Source organism: Neovison vison, chromosome 6 (assembly GCF_020171115.1).
Source record: "Neovison vison isolate M4711 chromosome 6, ASM_NN_V1, whole genome shotgun sequence".
NCBI lineage: Eukaryota > Metazoa > Chordata > Mammalia > Carnivora > Mustelidae > Neogale > Neogale vison.
The window spans coordinates 182,553,297-182,573,888 of record NC_058096.1 but is presented as its reverse complement, the minus strand read 5'-3'; positions in this window follow the sequence as shown (position 1 = coordinate 182,573,888).

Genomic DNA, 20,592 nt, shown 5'->3' with positions numbered 1-20,592 from the left:
TATAAGACTGAGGAGTCATTGGGGTGACAGTCCTTCCAGCTGTCATCCCCTGATCCCCCTCTTTTATAGCTGACTTGTTTGTGCCTCATTCTTCTCCTGTGCACCCTTAGGAAAGTGGCACCTTTTATATTCTAGATACAGTCCTTTATCATATATGACTTGTATATATTCTATCCCTATCCCATTCTATGACTTGTTTTTTCCTTTTATTTGTTTATTTATTTTTTTAAAGATTTTATTTATTTATTTAACAGAGGAAGAGAGAGGTCACAAGTAGGCAGAGAGGCAGGCAAAGAGGCAGACAGAGAGAGAGGGGGAAGCAGGCTCCCCAACAAGCAGAGAGCCTGATGCAGGGCTTGATCCCAGGACCCTGAGATTATGACCTGAGCTGAAGGCAGAGGCTTTTTAACTCACTGAGCCACCCAGGTGCCCCTGTCTTTTCTTTTTAAAGAGTGCCTTTTTGGGGTGCCTGGGTGGCTCCGTGGGTTAAAGCCTCTGCCTTCAGCTCAGGTCATGATCTCAGGGTCAGACTCTCTGCACCACAGGAAGCCTGCTTCCTCCTCTCTCTGCCTGCCCCTCTGCTTACTTGTGTTCTGGGTCAAATAAATAAAAAAATCTTTTTTTTTAAAGATTTTATTTATTTGACAGACAGAGATCACAAGTAGGCAGAGAGGCAGGCAGAGAGAGAGGAGGAAGCAGGCTCCCTGCTAAGCAGAGAGCTTGATTCGGGGCTCGATCCCAGTACCTTGGGATCATGACCTGAGCCAAAGGCAGAGGCTTTAACCCAGTGAGCCACCCAGGTGCCCCAATAAATAAAATCTTTAAAAAAAAAAAAATAAAGAGTGACTTTTCAAGAGGAAAATGTTTTAATTTTGATGACATCCAATTTACTATTTTGTCCTTAAAGTACTTAGCATGTCTAAACTAAATAAGAAATATTTGCCTACCCCAAGGTCATAAAAATTTTCTACTGTGTTTTCTTTTAGAATTTTCTATTTGCACCTATAATATTTTAGTTTATAATCAATCTCAAGTTAATATTTATCTTGTGAGGTAAGGATCAAGGTTAAGTTTGTTTGTTTGTTTACAGATACCCACTAGCTTCCACACCATTTGTCAGACTATTCTTTCCAAACTGAATAACCTTGACAGTTTTGGAGAAAATCAAATGACTGTATGAGGGTGGACCTATTTGTGGACTCTTTGTGCTATTGATCATCATAAATTGACATGATCAGTCCTAATTTATTGGTTACTATAGCTCTATGGTGTTTCAAAACCAGCTAGTATAAGTTTTTCAAAACGTATTCATTTTCAAAACTGTTTAAGCAGTGGTTTTTACATTTATATATAATATTTAGAATCAGTTTGTGAAATTCTATAGAAATCCTGCAGGGATTTTGATTGATTTAAAGTTGAATCTATAGACCATATTGGAGAGAGTCATCTTAAGAATATTTGGTGTTCTGATCCATGAACATGGTTTTTTTGTTTTGTTTTGTTTTTGTTTTTTGTTTTTATGATTGATTTATTTATTTTAGGGAGAGAGAGTGTCAGGGAGGGGCAGAGGGAGAGGGAAACTCAAGCAGACTTCACACTCTGTGCATAGAGCCTGACATGGGGTTCTGTCTCACGACTCTGAGATCATGACCTGAGTGGAAACCAAGAGTCAGACACTTAAGCTACTGTGCTACCCAGGTACTGCCATGAACATGGTTTGATTTATAGGTTTTCTGTAATTAATCTCAGCAGTATTTTGTAGTTTCAGTGTACACACCTTGAATATATTTTGTCAAATTGACTTCTAAGCATTTTTAGTTTTAGAATCTTCAATAGATAGTGTTTTTTAAATATATATTTAAAGTCTGAGCTGGTGTTTGTTCATACATAGAAGCATAATTGACCTGCATATTGACCTTGTATTTTGAGCCCTTGCTGAACTCACATTACTTTTCTTAGCTTTTTTTTAGATCCTTAGAATTTTCTGCATTGATTAATGTATTTGGATCTAGTTAAATTAAGGTGAATCCCCTTCTCATGAACCATTACACATATGAGCAGGCATTTTTTGTTTAGGTAGTTAGGTTGCATGGATAATCAGGTACGTTTTTATAGCAGATGTGGTTGGAGAGGCAGACTGTAGATAATGAAGAAGTGATGCACTCTACCTCTGTTTCTCAAAAAGAATACTAAATAACTTAACTGTAGCTCAGCTGAGCATTCTTACTCTTCTTTATCTAAAATACTATATATCAGCCCATAAACAACTGCTTTCATTATAGATGGTGATTAAGGAAAATAAGATCAGAAAAACTCTGCTTGTATAACAGTGTTATATATATATATAAAGCATACAAAGCCCTGCTGTTATTATAAATCCTGTAAAGAAGCCTTCATGTGATAGACTATTTTTAGACAGATTCTTCTATTAAATTGGATTTATTAGCACTGTGACATACTTGATATATACCTATTTCAAACTGAACTTTTACTGATACATGCAATTTTATAAACACATGTATTTATATTTACATTTATATACATAAGTCTGCAGAGGTATGTTCTATTGTAATTTACTGTCCATAATTACAAGATACTATAAATTATCTTAGTTAACCAATTAAAGTTAAGAAATAGGATTCTACTTGTGTGGTTTGAGAGTTTGTTCATTCTGTATTAATAATAGACATTGGTTGTCATGTCCTAAGATCTATTCTGAGTTGATTTTTTAAAATTTCTCCTCTCTTACTCTTAACAGTAGTGTTAATTATAGGTACTGTTATTATCTTCACTTTCTGTATGATGATTTTCAGTCTCAGAGAACGCTGGTAACTAATCTAGGGTCATACTGCTAGACAATGATAAAACAAGATATGACAGGCTGGAAGATGCTGTCTTTAATTCCACACACTGTTTTAATTGGCTAGATTTGATTAGAGGCAGAATTCATGAGCACATGGCTCATGGTGGCTGTATAATGTGTCAACTTGGTTAAAACAAAGCTGCATCTCTCAGAATTCCATTTCTTACGTGTTTCCAGTTCATGTGCACCATCAGTGAAGTTCTTATGGGAGATCTGAGGGGCAGAAGAAAAGCAACGCCCATTTTGACATATTATCACTTATTTGTTCCATTACCTCTTGTCCTGAGACAACACAAGGGCCTACAGTTGCTTTTCTACCCTTGATCCTCCTTCACACACTCCATCTCTGGGCTATATGTATATGTTTAACTCCATGATGGAGGGTCCTGGCTTCTGCTGGACACTTAGACCATCAAGATCAAAGTCAACAAGAATGGGTGCCAGTTTACCCCCAGTTGTATGGGCTTCAGCTCATCCTTAGGGGTCTCAGATGGCCAGATTTCTCCCATTTTACAATCTTCCTTTCTAAACTTCCTGCATCAGACATCAAGACAACAACTTTATGCAGATTGCTTACCCAACTCCCACAATTGAGTAAGGGTAAATCCCTTAAGATATTATCTTTGTTATTATATCAGTTCTATTGTATGAAACTCCCATTATATATTATTGTTGTTAGTAGATGCGTATATACTTTTATAATATGTTAATATAATTTTATATTGGATAATTGTTATTATATATACATAAAAGTGTGTGCATATGTGTGTGTGTGTGTGTGTGTATAATGCCCTAGTGGTTTTTCATCTTGATTAAACTCTGACTGATATGTTAATCTGTAACAATCTAAAAAGTCAGTAAGAATTCTTTTTAATATCAAAGAAATTACGTCGTGTCCAGTTAAGTTCCAGTGTTGTATACTGGACAGAATAGTGCAATTAGATCTCTTTTTAGAAACCAGCTCACAGTATATTCCATGTGACCCTGGAGAATTTATATAACTGCTTTGAACTTATTTCCCTCATTGGCAAAATAAGACTGTGAGAACTACCAGAGATAACAGATCAAGTGCCTAATACTTACCCAAGCACTTAAAGAAATGATAGATACAATTACTTGTATTGTTGTGGCTGTCAGAATTAGTACTAAAGACATGGGTAATTTCATCTCTATAAAATCATCTATCCATATAATAATATTTAAGGAGACACAATGATAACAGTATTTTCTGTCTGGCAGAATCATAATAGCACTTTATTCCAGGCAGGGCATCTTGTTGCTGAAGTACTAAAAAAAATGTTTTTTAAGAGGAAAACCAATCTGTATGCTCAAACAAAATTAATAATGGAATTTTTAAAAAATAACACTTCTTGAACATTTTTGAAAGAATCCCATTCACATTTTAAAATTGAGTTTTAGTTCACATGTAATAAAAGAAAAGCACAGATGTCAAATGTTCATTTTGATGCATTCTAACAGTTGTGTATACCCAAAAACAAGGCAAAGAATTTTATGATTCTCCTCCTGCCACTTTCTAGTCCATTTCCTCACTGAGTCCACACAGCCTGAATTCTGTTACCAAAGATTACTTTTACCAGTCCTGTGACTTCATAGAAATGACTTAGAATATGTATTCTTCTGTGTCTGGCTTCTCTCATGCCCCATAATGTTGTAGTTCTTCCATGTTGTTCCATGTATCAATCCTTGTTCCTTTTATTGCTGATAAGCATCACATTGTATGACTATGCTGCACTTTGTTTACATCAGTGTACTGAGGATTCACATTTGGGTTGTTTTAGTTTTTGGCTATTGTATATAAGTCTACTAAGAACATTCTTTTTTTTTTTTAAGATTTTATTGATTTATTTGACACGGAGAGAGAGAGAGAGCGCGCGCGCACAAGCAGGGGGAGGGGCAGAAGAAGAGGATAAGCTGGCTCCCTACTGAGCAGGGAGCCCAATTTTGGGTTGGGGGTTGTTCCATCCCAGGACTCTGAGATCATGACCTGACCCAGAGATAGCCGCTCAACCAACAGAGCCACCCAGGCGCCCCTGCTAAGAGCATTCTTTAGACAAATTATTTTTGGATATGTCTTCATGTCTCCTGAGTGAAGATCTCAGTGTGGAGTTTTTGGGTCATAGGGTGCTGATATATTTAGCTTTCTAAGAAACTGCCAAACATGTATCCTAACTTGTTATTCTATGTTCCCATCAGCAGTGTGTAAAAAGCTGTGGTTACTCCACCTGCTTATGAACCTCTGTTATTGTCAACCTTCTAAAATTTAACCATTTAAGTATATATAAAATGGAATCTAATTCTGGTTTCACTTTGCACGTGCTTGGGGACCGATGGTGTTGACCATTTTATTCACTTGCTCACTAGCCGTTTGTACAGCTTTTATTGTAGAGTGTCCTTTCAGATATATGCACATTTTATGTTATTTTTCTTTTTATTGATTCATAGCAGTTCAAAAAATAGTTATTATAGATGTAAGTCCTTTGTCAGATGTATATATTACAGGTAAATATCCACATCACCAGCTTGTGCTTTTATTTTCTTAAATGTATATTTAAATGAAGTCCAATTTATCCATATTAAAAGACCTCTATGGTTAGTGTTTTATGTGTTCTAGAGATTATAAAATTACTTCCAAGAGATTTTATGGCTGTAAACTTCACAATTAATTTGTGATTCTTCTTAATTTGGGGGTGTAAGGGAGTGGTCGATGTTTATTGTTTTTCTTACAGATAGCCAGCTTTTCCAAGAGTCTTCATTAGAAGATTGTCCTTTTCTTGCAGAAAAGATGTGGAGCTTTGTCAGTTAGTTGGCAAAATATGTGTGGGTTTCTCTGTACTCTTTATTATGTTACATGGATCTATTTACGTACACCAATAGGACAGTATCTTCATTATTCAATCTTCATACACAGCCTTGAAATTAAGTAGTGAAAGTCAACATTGTTCTTCTCTTTCGAGATTGCTTTGGGTATATCATATCGTTAGCATTTCATAATAAATTTTAAAACCAGCTTGTCAGTTTCTTTAAAAATCCTGCTACGATTCTTTTTAAAGATTAATTTATTTATTTATTTGACAGAGACAGGGAAATAGGGGGAGAGAGAGAGAGCACAAGTAGGCAGAGAGGCAGGCAGAGAGAGAGGGGGAAGCAGGCTCCCCACTGAGCAGACAGCCTGATGTGGGGCTCTATCCCAGGATCCTGAAACCACGACCTGAGCTGAAGGTAGAGGCTTGACCGACTGAGCCACCCAGGCGCCCTCCTGGTATGATTTTGACAGGGATTTAGTTCCGTCAGTTGTTGGTTTTGGTGAAAACAGAAAATGATGTTTTTCAATCCTTATTATGGTTACATTTCTCCATTTATTTAGATCATCTTTGGTTTTTCCCAACAATGGTTTATAGTTTGCAGTGGAGATAGTGCTCAATTTATACCTAAGTATTTGATATTTAGACATGCCAATGTATGTTACAATTTTGTTTTTCAGTTGTTCACTAATAAGATATAGACCTTTGATTGAACTTTGATTATTGACTTTATATCCCATGGCCTTGCTAAATTCACTAATTCCAGTATTTTTTTTAAGAAGATAGTGTTTTCTATGTACATATTAGGTCATATATGAATACTTTAAAAATCTTAGTTTTTCCTTCCTCTTTTATTTCTTGTTCTTGTTTCATTTAGTGGCTAGACTTCTAGTACAATGTTGGATGGAAGTGGTGGGAGAAGATATCCTTGCCTAGTTTGTCTTTAATGTTTTACATTAACGAGATTTAGGTATTTTTTTTCCCAATTTATTTATTTTCAGAAAAACAGTATTCATTATTTTTTCACCACACCCAGTGCTCCATGCAAGCTGTGCCCTCTATAATACCCACCACCCGGTACCCCAACCTCCCACCCCCCTGCCACTTCAAACCCCTCAGACTGTTTTTCAGAGTCCATAGTCTCTCATGGTTCACCTCCCCCTCCAATTTACCCAAATTCCCTACTCCTAACGCCCCTTGTCCTCCATGCTATTGGTTATGCTCCACAAATGAGTGAAACCATATGATAATTGACTCTCTCTGCTTGACTGATTTCACTCAGCATAATCTCTTCCAGTTCCGTCCATGTTGCTACAAAAGTTGGATATTCGTCCTTTCTGATGGAGGCATAATACTCCATAGTGTATATGGACCACATCTTCCTTAGGTATTTTTTTTTAATCAGTTCTTTTTGTCAGATTGAAGACTTTTCCTTTTATTTATATTTTCTTGAAAAGTTTTGTCATTATAATTATTAAAATAAGGTTATTTTTCTCTATCTCTTTTCTTCAGTGTAATTTACACTGATTAATTCTCTGATGTTAAATTAACCTTGTATTCCTGGAATAAAGTCTACATGTTTATGATATATTATTTTTTCATATATTGTTAGATGTTATTTATAAGTATTAACTTAAGCTTTTTGTATTTATGATCATGAATGATAACTAGTTTACCTTTATTTTGTCAGGTTTTGGTATCAGAATTATGCTGATTTCATTAATCGAGTTGAGTTGTGTTCCTTCTTTTAATTTAAAAGAGTTGTCTAAGATTAGTATTTTTTTAAATTTTTATTTATTTTTTAAAATTTCTTTTCAGTGTTCCAGAATTCATTGTTTATGCACCACACCCAGTGCTCCATGCAATACGTGCTCTCCATAATACCCACTACCAGGCTCAACCAACCTCCCACCCCCTCCCCTCTAAAACCCTCAGTTTGTTTCTCTGAGTCACAGTCTCTCATTATTTGTCTCCCCCTCCAGTTTCCCCCAACTCACTTATCCTCTCCATCTCCCAATGTCCTCCATGTTACTCCTTATGCTCCACAAATAAGCGAACCATATCGTAATTGACTCTCTCTGCTTGACTTACTTCACTTAGCATAATCTCTTCCAGTCCCATCCATGTTGATACAAAAGTTGGGTATTCATCCTTTCTGATGGAGGCATCATACTTCATTGTATATGTGGACCATATCTTCTTTAGCCATTCGTCCATTGAAGGGCATCTTGACTCTTTCCACAGTTTGGCGACTGTGGCCATTGCTCCTATGAACATTGGGGTACAGATGGCCCTTCTTTTCACTACGTCTGTATATTTGGGGTAAATGCCCTGTAATGCAATTGCAGGGTCATAAGGTAGCTCTATTTTTAATTTCTTAAGGAATCTCCACACTGTTTTCCAAAGTGGCTGCATCAACTTGCATTCCCACCAACAGTGGAAGAGGGTTCCCCTTTCTCCACATCCTCTCCAACACATGATGTTTACTGTCTTGTTAATTTTGGCCATTGTAACAGGTGTAAGGTGGTATCTCAATGTGGTTTGATTTGAATCTCCCTGATCATTACTGATGATGAACATTTTTTTCATGTCTGTTAGTCATTTGTATGTCTTCTTTGGAGAAGTGTCTGTTCATGTCTTCTGCCAATTTTTTGACATGATTATGTTTTGTTTTTGTTGAGTTTGAGGAGTTCTTTATACATTTTGGGTATCAGCTCATTGTCTGTACTGTCATTTGCAAATATCTTCTCCCATTCCATGGGTTGCGTCTTTGTTTTGTTGACTGCTTCCTTTGCTATGCAGAAGCTTTTGATCTTGATGAAGCTCACTCTCACCTCTCTTGTTCAACATAGTATTAGAAGTCCTAGCAACAGCAATCAGACAACAAAGAGAAATAAAATGTATTCGAATTGGAAATGAAGAAGTCAAACTCTTTCTCTTTGCATATGACATGATGCCTTATATGGAAAACCTTAAAGGCTCCACCCCCAAACTACTAGAACTCATACAGCAGTTCAGTAATGTGGCAGGATAGAAAAATCAATGTACAGAAATCAGTTGCTTTCTTATACACTAACAGTGAAAATACAGAAAAGGAAATTAGAGAATCGATTCCATTTACTATGGCACCGAGAACCGTAAGATACCTGGGAATAAACCTAACCAAAGAGGTAAAGAATCGGTACTCAAGGAACTATAGAACACTCATGAAAGAACACTCATGAAAGAAACTGAAGAAGACACAAAAAGGTGGAAGACCATTCCATGCTCATGGATTAGAAGAATAAACATTGTTAAAATGTCTATACTGCCTAGAACAATGTATACTTTTAATGCCATTCCGATCAAAATTCCACTGACATTTTTCAATGATGTGGATCAAACAATCCTAAAATTTGTATGGAACCAGAAGACACCCTGAATTTCTAAGAAAATGTTGAAAAGAAAAACAAAACTGGGGACATCAGGTTGCCTGATTTCAAGCTTTATTATAAAGCTGTGAACACCAAGACAGCATGGTAGGTACTGACACAAAAACAGACACATAGACCAGTGGAATGGAGTAGAGAGCTCAGATACGAACCCACAACTCTATGGTCAATTAATCTTCGACAAAGCAGGAAAAAATATACAATGGAAAAAAGTCTCTTCAATAAATGGTGCTGGGATAATTGGACAGTTATGTGTAGAAGAATGAAACGTGACCATTCTTTTATACCATACACAAAGATAAACTCAAAATGGATAAAAGACCTCAACGTGAGACAGGAATCTATCAGAATCCTAGAGGAGAACATAGGCAGTAATCTTTTTTTTTTCTTAAGATTTTATTTATTTATTTGTCAGAGAGAGAGATCACAAGCAGACAGAGAGGCAGAGCAGAGAGAGAGGGGAAGCAGGCTCCCCGCCAAGCAGAAAGCCCGATGCGGAACTCGATCCAGAACCCTGGGATCATGACCTGAGCCGAAGGCAGAGGCTTAACCCACTGAGCCACCCAGGCACCCCGGCAGTAACCTTTTTGACATCAGCCATAGCAATTTCTTTCATGATATGTCTCCAAGGCAAAGGAAACAAAAGCGAAAATGAACTTTTGGGACTTCATTAAGATTAGTATTATTTCTATTTAAATGTTTGATAGAACTCACAAGTGAAAGGATCTCGACCCTTTCTGTGGGATGATTATTTTTAAGTTTTTACATTAGTTCCAGTTAGTTACCATACAGTGTCATATTATTTTCAGGTTTACAATATAGCAGTTCAGTAATTCCATACATTACCTGGTGCTCATCATGACAAGTATACTCCTTAACCACATCACCTATTTAATCTATCCCCACATCCCCTCCCCTCTGGTAACCACCAATTTGTTCTCTATAATTAACTATCTGTTTCTTAATTTGTCTCTTTCTTTTTTCCCATTTGTTCATTTGTTTTGTTTCTTAAATTCTACATATTAAGTGAAATCATATGGTACTCATTTTTCTCTGATTGACTTATTTCACTAAGCATTATACTCTCTAGCTACATGTCATTATTGCAAATGGCAAGATTGCTTTCTTTTTTATGGCTAAGTTTCATATATATATATATATATAGAGAGAGAGAGAGAGAGAGAGAGAGTAATATATGTACATATATACACACACCCTACATTTTCTTTATCCATTCATCAGTTAATGGACACTTAGGCTGGTTCCATAGTTTGGATATCGTAGATAATGCTGCTATAAACATTGGAGTGTGTGTAGCCCTCTGAATTAGTATTTTATATTTTGGAGGTAAATACATAGTAGTACAATTATTAGACCATAGGTAGTTCTATTTTTAACTGTTTGAGGAACCTTCATACTGTTTTCCAGAGTGCCTGCATCAGTTTGCATTCCTACTAACAGTGCAAGAGGGTTCCCCTTTCTCCACACCCTCATCAGCACCTATTGATTTTTGTGTTGTTGATTTTAGTCATTCTCACAGATGGAACATGATATCTCGCTGTAGTTTTGATTTGTATATCCCTGATGATCAGTGGTGTTGAGCATCTTTTCATGTGTCTGTTGGCCATCTATATGTCTTCTTTGAGAAAGTGTCTTTTCACGTCTTCTGTCCATTTTTAATTGGATTATTTGGTTTTGGGGAGTTGAATTTTATAAGTTCTTTATATATTTTGGTTACTCACCCTTTATCAGATATGTCATTTAGCAAATCAATCAACATGATATACCACATTAATAAAAGAAAAGAACCATATGCTAATTTCAATAGATGCAGAAGAAGCATTTGAGAAACTACAACATCCATTCATGATAAAAAACTTTCAACAAAGCAGCTTTCCAGGGAATATAATATCAACATGATAAAGACCATATGTGGAAAAGCAATGCTAATATATTCCTCAATGGGGAAAAACTAAGAGCTTTTCCTCTACTATCAGGAACAAGACAGGGATGACTACTCTCACCACTGTTTTTTTTTTTTTTAACATACTAATAGAAGTCCTAGCTACAGGAGTCAGACAAAAAGAAATAAAATTCATCCAAATTGGCAAGAAGCAAGTAAAACTTTCGTTACTTGCAGATGACATGGATACTCTGTATGGAAAACCTAAGACTCCATAAAAAAAAACTGCTAGAACTGATAGACTAATTCAGTAAAGTCATAGCATACAAAACCAGTGTACAGAAATCTGTTGCATTTCTATTCATCAATACTGAAGCAGCAGAAAGAGAAATTAAGAAATCTACCTGATTTACAATTGCACCAAAAATCACAAGATACCTAGGAATAAACTTAAGTGAAGAAGAAATAGACTTGTACTCTGAAAACTATAAAACACTGATGAAAAAAATTGAAGAAGACACAAACAAATGGAAAGACATTCTGTGCTCATGAATTGGAGAACAAATGTTGTTAAAATGTCTATACTACCCAAAGGAATCGACACATTCATTGCAATCTCTATCAAAATACCAACAGCATCGTTTTTCACAGAGCTAGAATAAACAATTGTGAAATTTATATGGAACCACAAAAGATCCCAAATAATCAAAGCAGTCTTGAAAAAGAAAAGCAAAACTGGAGGTATCACAATTTCAGACTTTAAGTTATACTTCAAAGCTGTAGTGATCAAAATTTATGGTACTGGCTCAAAAATAGACACATTGATCATAGAAAAGAACAGAAAACCCAGAAATGAACCCTCAACTATATGGTCAATTAAACTTTAACAGAGCAGGAAAAAATATCCAATGGAAAAAATTCTCTGCAACAAATGGTGTTGGGAAAATTGGAGAGCTACCTGCAGAAGGATGAAACTGGACCACTTTCTTATACCATATGCAAAAATAAGTTCAAAACTGATTGCATACCTAAATGTGAGACTTAACCATAAAAATCCTAGAGAGGAACACAGGCAGTAACCTTTTTTCATCAGCCATACTCACTTCTCTCTAGATATTTCTCTAGGTAAACAAAAACAAAAATGAACTATTGGGACTTCATCAAAATAAAAAGCTTCTGCCCAGCAAAGGCAATAGTCAACAAACTAAAAGGCAACCTATGGGATGGGAGAAGATATTTGCAGTTTCTGTAATTTTTATTTTTCAAAGAATTTATTTTATCTGAGTTTCTGAACTTACTAGCATAGTAGGAGTTCATCAATTTTATTAATTTTTTCAAAGATTCAATTTCTGCATTTATTTATCTATTCTTTGCATTTACCTCATTAACTTTTTTCTGTTTTTATTACTTTTTTAAAAATTCCCTTTGGTTTTTTTTTTTTAAAGATTTTATTTATTTATTTGAGAGAGATTTATTGAGAGAGATCACAAGCAGGCAGAGAGAGAGAGAGAGGAGGAAGCAGGCTCCCTGCTGAACAGAGAGCCCGATGCGGGGCTCGATCCGAGGACTCGGAGTTCATGACCTGAGCCGAAGGCAGCGGCTTAACCCGCTGAGCCACCCAGGCGCCCCAAAAATTCCCTTTGGTTTTAAACATGATCTTCTTAAATTTATTTTAAATTACCGAGACATTTTTTATGGTCCAAATTATGCTCAATCTTCTTGAGTGTTCCATGAAAACATGAAAAAAATATTCTGCCCTTGATGACTATAGTATTTTATAGTTTAATTCATTCAAAGTGGTTTATAGTAAGTGTATAAATACTCTGTATTTTTACCACTACTAGTAGACTTTTGTCTACTTTTCCTAAAAAAGGTTTTTCCACTAGTTCATTTCCTATATTTTGATATTTATTGTCCACTTCTTTTTGCTCACTTACCAAATATCCTAGTTTTCTGTTGCTCTTTTTAATTATCAGAAAATTTTTAACTTAAAAGAGCACAGGTTTATTATCTCACTGTCTGTGGGTCAGGGGTCTAGGTATGTGTTACCTGGGTCCTGGGCTCAGGTTCTGAGCTAACTAAAATTCGGGTGCATGGCTAGGGCTATACCTTCATCTGAGATTTGGGATCCTCCTTTAAGATCACTCGTTTTTTTCCCAGAATTTCCTTGAGGTTATAGGAAGGTGGCCTTGGTGGTGGTTAGGGTTCACTCTCAGTTCTTAGTGGCTGCCCTCAAAACCTAGCCATGTGGTGCTCTCACAGTGTAGCAGTTTACTTCTTCAAAACCAGCAGGAGGAACTCTCATTAGTCTTCAGTGGTGAGTCTTATGTAATGTAGCATAATCATGGGAAAGATTGTCCCATCCATTAACTTTATCACATGGTGTAACCTAATCAATGGAATGACTATCCCGTGGTTGTCACCAGTCTCATTTACACCCAAGGGAAGAAAAGTGACTATTCAGAGTGTGTACAGCAAGGGGCAGGGGTCTTGGGAACCATCTCAGAATTTGTCTACCACAAGAAGAAACCAAAATGAACCAATACAGTTGTTCTGCTATATATTAAAAGTCTCCAAGGCATAAGACTACTGTAACAAATTTATAATTAACTGGTAATTCCTTCTCATGACAGGCTCGGGCATAGAAACATGGTGGTAGGACTTGAGCCATATTTGAAGATTCGTGCTTTGTAAAGAGGAGAGAGACTTTAATTACCTAAGGAATACGTTAGAGTAGAAGCTTATATAAGAGTACCTAGGCACTACCTTGTGGCAAAGGGATTTCAAAAAAGAATCCACTGCCAGGGAGCTTGGGTGGCTCAATCCATTAAGCACTGGACTCTTGATTTTGGCTCAGGTCACGATCTCAGGGTCGTGAGAAGGAGCCCTGGGTTGTCTCTGCGTTGGGTGTGGACCCTACTTGAGATTCACTCTTCCTCCGCCTCTCTCTCACCCCCACCCACTGTGTGCTCTCCTTCTCTCTCAAAAAAAATCACTGCCAAAAGCATAGAATGCAGGAACTTTGGGAAACAGAGAAGTTAAAAAGACGCTTTTCAAATGAAATATGTTACAGTATAATGTAAACACAGCTAGTAACCCTAAAATCTTAGTAAAGGCCACCAAATTCATGGAAAGAAATTAATATGCTCAGATTTCTCGTGGAAACCAGTGAGAAGACTTGATTCCTTGTCACAGCTGATGAGAGCAAACTGGAATCAGTCTGGGCAGACAAGAAGTCAAGACTGACATTTCTCTGACATTGGAAATTGCTGTTTCATAAATATAAAATCAATCCTTAATACATTTTGTGATGAATAAGTGGGGAGAAAACATCTTCCACTCCTTTTCTTTCTCCTAACCCTTTTCTAGCTGTAGGTTATCTTAATGACTCTTATGCAACATTTTGGAAATATTTGGGTATTTCTTGAACTTCTTAGAAGCTTAACTGTAGGAATAATTAGCTGCTGAAAGCAGAGTTTCAGAAATGTTGATTTCATTTAAAAAACTACTTCTGAATATTTACATAGTTCAGAAAAATATGTATAATAAGATAGTACTGATCCATATTTTCCCTTGCTGTGGAAACCTTAGCCTATTTGCTTGCTTTCTTTACCTTGTTTGTTCTCCTCCTCCTTTCTGCTTCTCTCTCCCTCTCAACTTATTACTCTATTGATTTTATTGAAATTATACCTGCACAGTGTAAACTATTAAATAATTTAACAATTACACAGTGATTGCAAGATGAAAATAAAAACAGTGACAATAAAATGCACTGTAAACCCTCTCACTGCTGTGAACATCAGGTGACTATCATTTCGTAGTTTACATATAGGAGGGAGGCAAAGAGAATGATAGACATAAAGAGGTCACATAATTGCTGCTTCTCTTAATTTAGGAGTAGCAATTTTATATTTATATTTTAAATTTAATAGCAGATAAAAAGCTCAAAATTGAGTAAATAAATGAACTTCAAATATTTTTTTCATTGCAAGAAATATCTCATAAATGATCCTTTAAGTTGAAAGAAAAAGATTATAAAATGCATTAGTAGTTGGATTCTATTATTTATTTTGTATTTCCCTATCATGAACAGTAAAGACAGGTACACTCACAGGTCTCCTTTGCACCCACAACTGTTTCTGTTTCTGTTTCAAATAACTGAATGGCATTTATAGGGTTGCTAATATTCTTGGTTTATGTTTGCTTTCACTCAGACATTTGTAGATGTTGCTCTCTCATCTTTGGGCATCAAATCCTGCCACAGAAGTGTCCATAGCCAGCCAACCTGGTGTTTCTCCATTATAGGTTAGTTTGTTTTCCTTTCTGGGTGCTTAAAGATTTTTTTCTTAATACTTGAGGTACTAACTAAGCTATTTCTAAGCGTGAAGTATCTGCATTGACTTCCTCTGAAACATGACAGGTTATTAAATTTGTAGTTTTTCTTCATTTTAAGAAAAAAGAATCTCACATAATTCCATCTCCTTTGCTGGCTTCTTTAGTTTCCTGTCAAATAATGTCACGATAATGTAAATCCTTTCGACTTTTTCATTTGTATTCACTTTGCTTACCTTAAGTGTTCCTATTATATCAGTAATTCAGTTCTTAGTGTGACTTCTGTTTGGCTCCTTCTTATTTTTTAATTTATTGTTTAGCTCTGTCATGAAGACACCATTTTGCCCTTCAGTGTTTATTTCGGGGGGTCTGCAATATGATTTTCATCTCATACTGTCATTTATTTTACTGTTGTTTATGCTATTTTAAATTTCATGTTATGACTTATTTATCCTCTTTTGTGAAGCAATTATGAGGAATTTCATTCAATTTTTTGAGATTTTACTTTTTTCTGAATCTGATTACTTGCATTCCTGTTATGTCCTACTTTTTTATTTCTCCATCCCCCCTACCTTCTCTCCCATCTTTTTTCTTCCCTTCATGATTTCTCTCCTTTGAAGTATATTTCCATTATTGCCATGTTTCTTTCATCATGGTTACACTTAGGATATGCTGCCTGTCAAGTCTTTTGCTCTTAGTTATGAGTGAATGGATCTTGATTCCTCTCCTCTAATATCTAGTTTGTCTTCCCCTCCAAGCTAGAGATGAGGGTTAGGGATTGTGTACCTTAACCATGTTCCTGCAGATTGAGAAGAAATGACAGGATAAGGGGTGTGAAGGTGAGAGGAGTCAGGAGAGCTCAGTAGAGATTTTGGCTGAAGTCCTGAAGCAGATTTCCATCTCTCTAATTGGGTATTTTCCTCATGGAGGGACTGCCCTTCGGCTTTGGAATCTTTTCTCATCTGAAATGTAGCCCTGGAGCCTTTAGTTTACTGAGCTACACCTTTTGTAATCTTCCTTATGTTTACATTTAGATTCCATTATTCCCCAATACAAAAACAACAGATAAAATGGATGTCTACTCAGTAGCTTCAATCCAGATTTTGGAAAGCATCTACAGTGAATAGTCCTGGTATTTTGTTAACTCGTTAGTAAAGGGGCTAAAGCATGAGAACAGTGTTAGGAATCAAGTGGTTTATCATCCATCACCAATATTATCTGTTAAAGACTCTTCTGTGTGTGGTTTTCTTTTTAATTTCCTTGTTCATAAGTTGTTCAACCATATTCTATTAGGTTATCACCTTTAACCTGCTTGTATTTTGTTTGGTGGGGGTTTTTTGTTTTGTTTTTGAGTGGGTGGTATCTCTTTTTTTTTTCTTTTTTTTTTTTTTTTTTTTTTGGCATGTGCTTTAGAGAACAGTAATTCTGTAATACTTGGAGTCCTCTACCTTCACCCAGAACCCAGAACTTCTTAAGTTCATGAAAAATATATGTTGATTTTTTTTTTAATTTAAAAAAGTAGTACAGTTGTTTTCATCATCTTCCTTTGATTTCTGGTCATTGCTTTCAGAAAAGTGAAAGAATCTGTGCAGTTTCAGGTGAAAACTGAAATGAAATCATTACTTCAACATACAAATATATTACTTCATTCTCACTTGCCCCAAAGTCTCATTTTTATTTATTATTTTTATGTACTTTAGTATATAATTTAAAGTCTGCTTTTGTGTTACATGGTGTCTTGATTTGGTTTCCTCCAGAATTAGAACTTGAGATAAGGATTTACGTGTAGATACCTTATTTGGAAGGTAACAGAAAAATATTATAGGACAATGATTATCTGAATTATGGCCCTAGAGGGAGAGTTAAGAAAATAAAGAAGATAAAATCGTCAAAGAAATTGCACAAAATAATCTTCCAGAGAGTATGTAAATTATGTTTTTAAAATGAGAGTGTTCATGATGAATGTGTAAAGAGCTATACCAAGTTACATGTGATATCACTAATCATAAGAAGATCCTAAAATTATTAAGTTAAAAATACCAAAAGACAAGATAAGATATGTACAAAGTAAAGAAAAGTAGACAGGTATTAGAACATGGAATGATAAAAGTTAATGAAGCAATGCCTTTAAAATTCTGAGAAAAAAATATTTACATAGAATAGAGTATAGCACTTTGGAATTTATATATTTGGAGGAATGACCTTATATAAGTTATGATATTTTTGTCCATAGATAGATAGATAGATAAATTGGATCAAAGCTTGTAATTGTTGGTCAAAAAGAAAAAGGAAAGGCAATTACAGTGGCCAGGCAAAATCAAATTTTGTGTGGGAAATTTGTGATCCAAGCAAATATGAAGCAAATCACTTTGCTTCATATCTTATATATGAAAATATATATGGTTTGAAGTAAAGGAGTGTAAGAAAGGCTATTCTGTTTACCTAGGAATAGTGTCCTCAGAGCTGCATGAGGATCATAATATTGGACCACTAAAATAGAAAGCTATCTATCTGGTAAATCCTTAAATGAACTTAAGACATTCATGTTAATGTTGATAGAGCTTCTTGATTTTCAGCTTTATTAATAAATCATGCAAAAGCTCAAGTAAAGATTATGAATATAGAATATAATGTTAGTTTTAACCTTAAAAATATGCAGACAGATACTTGAGAAAATGTAGAAGGTGAAAAGTAGTGGGTGAAGATGAAATAGAAGGGCTTACCTTGACAGAACCATCATATTAACTAAGGTGATGGCACAAGAATATGAGCTGTAAAAATATTGTTCAAATTTATGACAGAATAAAAATAAAAATAATGATATAAATAGTTGAACTGGGAGGATGATTGCTTTTCATTATAAATTTTTATATAATCTTTAATTTTTATTAAATGCTTATATTAAATATATTGATATAATTAACTAATATATTAATTGTACAATAATGAAGAAGCAACTGCTTGCTTTTTATGTTACTTTATCTCTTATGTGACACTTTATTCAAAACCATTATTTTTTAGACATAATTATTTCATGATAGATGGAGGATGGTTCCATTTATAACTGCTCAGAATTTTTCATCCATTTCATTATCAAAAAAAGAAAATAAAGGAAAGATGATAGATAAAAATCAAGGCAGATTTAAACCTTAAAATTGATTTTGAAAAGGATTTAAAAGCAAGGGAACTTGGATTTTGAAAAGGATTTAAAAGCCAAATTCTTGGTTTCCACTGAGGTTGTTATCTTGGGGTTATGGGGTCAAGTCCCGCCTCTGGCTCCACACTCACTCCAGAGTATGCTTGGGAGTCTCTCCCTCGCCCTCTGTCCCTGCCCCCCACTCTCTAAAATTAATAAATAAATCTTTAAAAAAAGAGAGAGAAAGAGAAAATGGTTGAATAAATTTACAACCAATGTGAATTCTGAGGCTCTCAATAAATCTATTAATTCTTGGGCAATTTATTTTGAAATATTTAACTTATGTCAAAGAAATATTTCAATAATTACTGTAATAACAGATGGTTTTTACTCTGTAGCTGCAAATATCAATTCTTTGTTATCTTATCTATGATCTCTCAAAAGAACTGGACACTTTTTCCTATTAAAAATAGATTATTTGAAAAACCTATACTTCTTAATATACAGAATCAATTATGTTTGGATTATGACAGAACATTTTACATATCTATATAAAATTTATAAGGTTATTCAGTTAGCGATACCAAACACACTCAACATTCAGGCACAAATATTTTAGGAATATAACATGAAAAACTGCAGGAATCTAACCTACTGTGTTTTATTTCAGTACACTGTCATTAGGTACTGTGTGACACATTTTGAGCTTTACAGCTTAACAGATATAGGAAAAGTGGAGAGTCAATGAAAGGATTAAAAGATTGACAAGATAATGGTTGGATTTAGAAATTGGGATTTAGTTTGGCAAAAAATTGTTTTTTGAGAAATAACTAATCACTTGTGCTATTCTCCCTGGGTGCCCTTTTACAAATCATATTGGGGGAGAGGGGTTAGTTTCTCCATCCTTAAAAGTGAAAGATTATTTTAGAGTATTTTTAAGATCTCTTTCACTTCTAAATTGTATAAATCTAGAAAAGATTAGCACAGAAAAGGTATCTTAAAATAGCTTAAATTGAAGCAAGAGAAAGTTAGGTTATATATTGAAAAGAAAAAGAATGTTAATTCATTTATATTCTTCTGCAACAGTCTCTTTCTCCACGTGTATGTTATTTTAAAACAATAGAAAGCTAATTTTCATGGAAAAAAATCTTCATCTGCTTATGTGTTGGGAGAGAATGGAGAAGTCCATTTTAAACAAATAATACCTAATCTTATAAATCTCTCAGTTTAAAAAAAAACAAAAACAAAACAATACAAACCCAAAGCCAGCCATACCTTTAGCCATAGTACCATTCATTCTAACTAGGGGAGACCTGCAGAGCATCTCATGGTCTTATGTATTCTTCATACATCCTCCCACCTTCCCAGGATCTTTGCATATGATGTTGCCTCAATTTGGACCATTTTTCCCTCCCTTTTAAGCCAGCTAATCCTCAGGACTTAGTTTAAGCATTTCTGAGTTCTCCTCATTATATCGAACCATCTCATTATGAACTCAGCACCAAAATATATCCCCTGCAATGTACCTGCCAGAGTTGGAATTTTCATATCACATGGGTGCACACCTGAATTTGTTCTGAAGGCAGGGGGAAGTTAGGGCCTGATCACAGTGAGTCCACAGTGTTAAGGCCCTGGCACCAAGAAGATAAAGAATGGATGCTTTCAAACCTTTCTCCACACTATTGCAGGTCCTGGTTCTCTTTTCAATACCATTATTTTCTACATTTCTAATTTTGAGGATTTATAAAGTCTTTATAAACTCAAAATTTCCTCATCACTTTTACTCCTACCTGATAATTAATTTTTATTAATATCCAGAAAATAAATTATTAAGATGATGAGAGAGTTCAAGGACAATGTCATGAGATAGATAGATAGATATAGATATAGATATAGATATATAATGCATGCATAAAATACCAAAAGTTGGGGGTGCCTGGGTGGCTCAGCCACTTAAGTATCTACCTTCAGCTCAGGTCATGATCCTGGGGTCCTGGAATGGAGCCCCATATGGGGATCCCTGCTCAGCAGCAGTAAGTCTGCTTCTCCCTCTGCCCCTCCCCCTGCTCCTGCTCTCTCCCCCCCTCTCTCAAATAAACAAATAA